The sequence below is a fragment of the Protomyctophum parallelum genome (assembly GCF_964188405.1).
Source record: "Protomyctophum parallelum genome assembly, chromosome: 19".
Taxonomy (NCBI): domain Eukaryota; kingdom Metazoa; phylum Chordata; class Actinopteri; order Myctophiformes; family Myctophidae; genus Protomyctophum; species Protomyctophum parallelum.
The window spans coordinates 28,236,148-28,243,115 of NC_139717.1; positions in this window are offsets into that span (position 1 = coordinate 28,236,148).

A 6,968-nucleotide genomic window follows, 5' to 3' on the forward strand; every position below is an offset into this window, starting at 1 on the left:
ACCTGTCGTTTGGGATCTGCTGTTTAGGTACGGGGGATTCTGAGTCCCTATGGTTGGGACTGATGCGCTTGATCAGAGTACCTAAAAAGCAGATCCAATTCATCACCAAACCATAATAAATATATTGCTCATTTTATATTCAATAAATATATATTCCATTCATGAGTTGTCCTGACTGAATTAAGATAAGGCTACTATATCTGATTCATTGAGTAACAATAAAGGCTCTAAATGCAATCTTTGAATTATGATTATTACATTTTTCATCTATATGGACAATCAACACAATGAGATTTAGACACAAATGCCTGTGTGAGTCTGCAAAACTTTGACAAGCTGGCTTGACAGCCAAGTGTTAACATACTAGACTCAATAATAATAATACTCAATGTATTACAACTGTATATACATCAGATTATTCAGCAACCCAGTTCTAATTCCCTGCCAGTGGAGTAGTTAGAGATGCCCTCCGAAATGAAAATTGTAGTTCTCTTGATACATATTTACAAAAGGTTTTAGACATTGCGACAATTATGATTTGTTTTAGAATTTTCTTTCAAGTAGAAAAACTTCTTCAGCATTTGATGGAGTCTCTCCACTGTAGGAGAGTAGGGCCTCTGAAGACATTTCATAAAAATAGATACATCTGTGGATGACCTCAAGTAATTGAGACACATTTTCTGTCCTCCACACTGACTCAAATCCTGATTGTGTTGATAACGGATGGCAGCACTGTACACTACAGCACGCACACACACACACACACACACACACACACACACACACACACACACACTATATCATAGTTTATCAGTATGCCATTGTTTTTACAACACACTCTGTCATAGTTTATCAGTATGCTGACCAGTTTAAGGGAACAGCTAGCATGTGTATTAAGCTGCCTCTACTATACCGTCTTCTCCACTGGGACCAACATAGAACTAGTAGATCTACTATGCTGCATCCATACCAGAGTATCTGATCTGGCAATGTGCTACTGTTTGAGGCATTCTCCATTAAGGCTTTGGATGTACTAACTGCCCTGTCCAATAACAACAAAGCATGTTCTCTATCTGTATAGCCTAAGAATCAGATACACATCATAAATTCATTCTGAAAGATAAACATTATTCATCACGTCTAGAGACACAACAGCTGTATCTTTCCATCTTAAGTATGGATCTGTATGTGTTGCTGGTCTGTGTAATTGAAGATCATTGTGATAAATGATGTGATATTATGGATCAGTGTTACGCAACCAGAACCATTTCCGATATTGGAATAAGCAATGGAACAACTCTCTTATGTCTACAGTTAAGAAATGTGACCACAATGTTTCAATCATTATCAGAATTTCTGAAAGCGACACTTTTGTGCTGTGGAGCTACGCTGTTTTCATGATGCTGTTACAGTATCTATGGGATGTAAATTAAAACATTCTGCTATTTCCTAATGACAATCTTAAAAGACAAAAATCTTCTAGAATATAAGAGGAATAGTGTGTTATCGTGCCATCATCTGTTGCATTATAGTTTCAGTACTTCGGGGGGTTCCAAAATGTTTCCAGTTTTGATTAACTAGAGCCAACTTACCTCAGAGGAAACCAGTGAGACAATACTGTAGAAAAGAGCGCGTGGGAGCCATTGGTGCAAACAAGTGCTGCAATACCATGCAATCACCAAACATCTCTCCCTATCGCCCTCTCTTTCTCCCATTTATCGTTCTCTAGCTCGCATTTTATCTTGCTCTACCCTACTTAACTCTACACACACACACACACACACACACACACACACACACACACACACACACACACACACACACACACTTTCATAAATTATTCAGAAGTCTAACAAATGAAAAACACATACTACAGATGTATCCTGTTCTCCTGTGTTATCACCATCTCCGTTAATTCCAACCCGTGTCTGTGAAGATTCATGCCATCTGTTTGGTCTGTCTGTCCACTATATCTTCTCAACTGTCCGAAACAGAGCCATGAAATCAGAACAATCAGTTAACAGTCACCAAAGCATTTCGAACATGCGCATGCACACTGATGGATAATAAAAAATGGAATACATCTTTAAAATAATGATACTATGTAAGGACTGTATAAGGACTGTATTAAATAATAATAAACAATAGCTTAGGATCGATAGCTTGAGAGCTAGAGCTAGAGAGAGCTCTGGAGCACCGGAACTGAATAAATACTCTAGAAAGTAATCTAAGTACCATAAATACTCTTTACCAGAATAGAAGCAGAGGGCTTGTAACTTTACAGAAATGGATGTAAAAACCTTTTAGGCTATGATGAGTAAAAGTCAGAGTATAACAGAGTTAACCAATATACCTTGGAATGAATTGACGGACACAAGAAAGAGAACTCAGACAAGCAGAACTTAGAGGGAGGTTCGATCAGATATATTCACCATTGTTTCGGGAGAGAAGAAGACATGTCATCCGGACAGCGTTTCACAACGATCTCTGCCCATGTTCAAATTGAACAGGGTTGATATAGCATACCGTAATCAATACACCGAAAAATGTGTTGGACAACAAGGTTAAAAAACATATTTGTTCACAAATGGACAGATAATGCAAGACGTCACGAATATTGCACACAGGAACTATCTCACGGGGCAGAGATAGTCCGAACCTGCAATATCAGTTTAGTGGAACCGGGGGAGACAGGGCAGTTTACCAGTCTGTCAGAGCGAATACTAACTTTCAAGGGCAAAAACACAGAGGCTGGGTGTTATGGCCAACGAAAACAAAACAATTCTTATCTACCAACGCTGGCTAGGGAAAAGGGTTACTATCGAGACTCAGAACCATACTATTTTAAAGTCAGTGGGACAGCCGGACATCAAATGTCAGTCACAGGGCAATTAGATCAAAAGGTCAAAAGACCATTCACCCACAAACTAGACCAAATATATCTATCACACACACAAATAGTTAATATAATATTCTGCAGAGAAGTGGTGATTGGTGACATGACTCCACACACACACACACGTGCACACACACACGCACGCACACATGACACACGTATATCTATGAAATGAGTGTATTTGTCAGGATGTGTATAACATCTGGAGGTAATTATCTATGCATGTGTTGAGAACAGTAGATAAGGATCAATTCCTTATCTGCTGATTGTTCAGACAGAGAAGGGGAGATGGGGGGGGGGGGGAGAACACCAGAGTGTTACTGCACTATCAGCATATTTATGGACATGCTAATGACTTTCTTAATTCCCTGTCTTAATAATCCTTGGTAATGCCATGTGTGGATTGCGTCCAATATGTGAATTACTGTCTCTTTGTCTCACTGCTATTCAATGTCCATTTAATTTAATCAGGAATAGTCCACAAAGCCCAGTGGATGCAGCAACATCCTGCTTCACACATACAGTCCTACCAGAACCCATGCAGGGTTAGACAAAAATGTCCTTCCTTTACATTCTAGCCTAATTTCTAACATTTGTTTTGATCTCATCTATTTATTATTTTTATTAATTTTAAACCATTACAATCCAGTATTATCTCTATTATTATCATCTTGTTGTATATTGTCTTTCTGAACATGCCACAGCACAATAAGGTATGTGAATGACAAATAAATGCTTCTTGGTGCTTGATTTGTTGCAGAGTGAAACCAGTGATATTTCTGAGAGTGTAAAGGCCTATTCATAGTGTGGATTTTCGGTGGTGAGGTGACCACCGCTCCGGTGGTGAGCTGACCACCGGAGCTGAAATAACGTTGAGCGGTGGTGAGTAAAAACAGAGAGAAGGGCTGGAGCGGTGGTTTGCTCTTCACCGCGGCTCGTGACGTCATGTTGTAGTTCTGTGGTCACCTATAACCACCGGAAATCCAGACAATTTTTTCTGTCTCTACTATTCCACTCAGTACCAAATGTAAACAATGCAGCATAGGTTCAGGTCGTGCAGATTTAGAGTAGACAAACCGTGGCAGTTCACATAGAACTCTATAAAATGTGTATATGCCAATTGTAAAATCTTTGGACATTAACCCGTTTGTTCAGTATTCCATCAGGATAATGTGAAAATGTGACATTTTGGAAATGGCAACAGGTGTGTGTGTGTGTGTTCACCTCCTACTTTAGTCTTTCATTTCTTTACTCTTCTTTCCCTATCTGTATTACTGCTTGTCTGCTCTCTTTCCAGCGCTCAGTTCCATTGTGATTAGTCTGCTCTCCCCATTCATCCTCCAGGCACTGCTGCTTTCACCTCCTCCACACCTAGTCCTATCAATCTCGCTCTCTCTAGTGCTTACTTGTGTCTGCTGTCTGACTCTCTATATTGCTGACACAGTCTGGGAGCCAATTTGTTAAGAGTTAGCACATGACGCCTGGAGGAATAACACCCTCCTGGCTCCTGCCATAAGTACGCACATACACGCGCACGCACACACACACACACACACACACACACACACACACACACACACACACACACACACACACACACACACACACACACACAGTATCCACGGCCACATGCACAATCACACAAATGAACAAAACTCATTTAACAAAACAAATTCTCTCTCACTCACACATAATTAATAATAGGCTTACATCATCAAATGTAAATGCATTCATACTGTATACTGTATTCATACTCCCTCCTCAGCCCACAGCTTACATCACACCACTCAGGATCTGACTCAATGGCTATGCATGTGCATATGTCACATGCACACACATTAAATGTGTGCGTGTTTGCTATCCTGCCTTTGTGCAGTGTGTGTGTACTGTAGGCTATTCTCATGATACGGTGCAGTGGCTCAGGAGGTAAGAGCGGCAGCAGGTTCCCAGCCATGCTCAAATAAGGGCTGTCACGATTACAAATTTAAGTTTAAGTTGCTGCGAGAGTGAGGTCTAGCCAACACCAACTCGGGATTCCTGGATCGCTGCCCTCCACAATTTCCTATCCAACATCAGGTTCTTGAGCTCTGCAGTGTTGTCAGCCAAGCTGTTGCCACGTCTACATAGGTGGTGCTCTTCTTTCCCCTCCTGGCTTTGCCCTGGGTTGGCTCCCATAGGGTCAATTTACTTGCCTCAAGTTCTGGATGCCTGCCAGCCTCATCCTTCTCTCTCTGACTTTGTCCGTGACCCGTGGAAGGTCCCCATAGAGGGCCACATTTCTGATGCGGTCTGTCCATGTGACACCTAGTGCCATTCATAGCATTCTTGTGTAGACTCCATCCAGTGAACCCCAGTGCCTCCTCTCTGCCATTGATTGCAAGTCTCATTGCAAGCATGATCCATCGCTACAACGGACAGGAAGGGGGCAAGAGTGTCACCCTGTAGGACACCTGCTAGAATGTCAAATTCTTTGGTGTCACCGTCACAGGTTTGGACCTTGGCTCGAGTCTGGCTGTAGCTTGACTCTATCATCTGGACCAACTTTTCTGGAACTCCGTAGTCACGTAGAATACGCATGAGCTTCCCCCGGTGGATGGTATTGAAGTCAATGAAGGTGATCACCGCCGACAGGTTGCGCTCCCTTACCCCTTCCAATATCCTCCTCAGTGCCAGTATCTGCCTGACTGTTAGTTCTGGGCGGAAGCCGTTCTGTGAGTTTCTCAGTAGAGGGTCTAAGATTGGTCTAAGACGGTTGAGGATCATCCTGTTAGCGGTCTTGGCGACTTGTGAGCTCAGGCTGATGCCACGGTAGTTGTCCGTCTTGTCATATGTCCGAACATATGATATGAATAATGATAAAAAAATACATTTCTGATAAAAATGCACAGGGCAGACATGAAAAATAACTGAAATATACAAAGAAATTACTGTCATATGATACTTTAAAAAATAATTACACTTGTGTGAAGTGAGCAGTACTCTTATAATCATACATCACATTCTGTCCTCAGCCAATCTGCTCATCAAACACACAATTTACAGTTACACGCATAGCAAAGGACGTCGGGATCGGGACTCAAACCCACTCTCTCAGGCAGGAGAGGTGCCAAGACAGCTACGCCAGCTGTCCGGGCCTTTTCCTTTGAATTTGATGTGAGTCAACACCAGTCTGTCTGTCTCGAAAGACAAACTGATCCTAGACCTGTGGCTGTATGTGTCACTTTGCGATCACTGGTGGGAACAGAGCACTCGTTCTATAAAATGTACTGGTTATCCCTTCTTCCTCAATTCCTCAAATGCGAGAAGACAAGGCGCTGCAGGGTAGTGCCGTAGTAGAGAGGGTTGGAGCTGCTCTCTCCTAGACACAGGGACACCACTGCAATCTCTACCTTCCTCTTCCTCAGTCTCTTCATCCCAGCACCATCTATCTCCCCACTGGCATTTTCTCTCAACAAACCAGTTAATGTAATCACGTTGCGCAACCACTGAGCTTGAACCATGTTGCTTAAATCTAAGGAATTGTACTGAGGCAATTATTTCTGATGCCCTATACCTATAGGATGCGGAAATATATTTCCTAACGGACGAATAAAATAATCTATCAGGTCTGCATGTGCATGTGACGTATGTGTGTGTTATTTTGGCATTTTCACCCCTTGGGAGCTGTTTTATTGGAGCGGTGGTGACAACTGGGGGAGGGGAAACAACTAAGATACATAGAATGCAGGCTGGATTGAGAGAGAGAGGGCAGGATAAAAAGAACAAAGAGTGGACTGAGTCACAATAGGGAAAAAAGGGAGGGAAACAGAAATCATAGCCAGCAGGTATTTCTAGCCGTGGCCTCCTATTCACAGACTCACAGAGCCATGGTGTCTGCCAACGCTGATAACCTTGCTGCGCTCGCCTTGCCTGTTTGTTCTGTCTTGAAACGTGTATGGATGGTTCTTTAATTAGGGCTTTAAACAAGGCCTCTTACAGGCTGATGACCTCTACTGTCATCCTGATCTGTGCCATAAACATTTTGCTAGGGATAAACAGCTATGTCAACAGTGACACATGGTGGTGGAAATTA